A 1,030-nucleotide genomic window follows, 5' to 3' on the forward strand; every position below is an offset into this window, starting at 1 on the left:
GGGTGACAGCGGGGCCGCGCCGGTGGCCGCGGTGGCGATGCCGACAGAGGTCACTGTTGCCGAAAAGTTGCGAGCCCCAGCCAAAAAAACCAAAGGGAACTCGGGGGGGAAGGCGGCGATGAGGCCGGGCTGGAACGGGCACTGTTGGACCTTCCCGGGAATGATGCACCGGGAAAAGCACCGCGATCCATGGGATGGGATGAGCTGGAGGAGCCGCACTCTGCCCGCAGCCACCGCGGGACACCCCAGGACTAAAGAAGGATCATGAGGATAATTCCCCCCTGGAGAGGGAATGCGCTGCCGCCGGATGATCCCGAGGGAGAAAGCGGAGCCAGAGCAGGAAAAGGAGGGAGCCCGGGGCTGCTGAGCCCTGGCAGAGCCCCTCAGCTCAGGGACAGCCCACGGGACACGGGGAACCGCAGCTTGGGATGTATCGGGCGGCGGGAGAGTGGGAGAGGCAGGAGGGGAACTCGCTGCTACCTTCCCCAGCCCAAATCCCAAAGGAGAGCCCAGAAGGAGCGGGAGAGGGCGGCACGAAATGCCCCAAAAAGGTGACTAAGCACTGAGGGGGCAGGCATGACGCCAGCGGAGCCCGGCCTCCCTTCCCAGCTGTGCCATTATGGTTGGTATCAGGGAATGGCTGGGGTGGGAATGTCCCATAAAGCCCATCCCGTTCCACCCCTTGCCATGGGCAGGGCCACCTTCCCCTCGCCGAGGCTGCTCCAAGCCCCGTCCAACCTGGCCTGGGACACTTCCAGGGATGGGGAATGGAGTCACCCGGGCGCAGGAGAATCTCCACATCCCACCTCCCCCTTCTCCGTGCCCGAGCAGCGCTGCTTCCCTCCCTGCGGCTCCCGGAGCATCCCTAAATTCCTCCCAGCTCCAGGGCTCCTCCAGCAGATCCCTGCGGGCCGAGGCAAAGCGCACACCCCGCGCCAAATCCCAAACGTTCCCCGCTGCTTCCATGGATTGCTTTTCCCCCGGCAATTCCTGGCAGCGGGCGAAGGGAGCAGCGCCTTACCGTGGGCGG

This window comes from Geospiza fortis, unplaced genomic scaffold (assembly GCF_000277835.1).
Source record: "Geospiza fortis unplaced genomic scaffold, GeoFor_1.0 scaffold275, whole genome shotgun sequence".
In the NCBI taxonomy this organism is placed as follows: Eukaryota; Metazoa; Chordata; class Aves; order Passeriformes; family Thraupidae; genus Geospiza; species Geospiza fortis.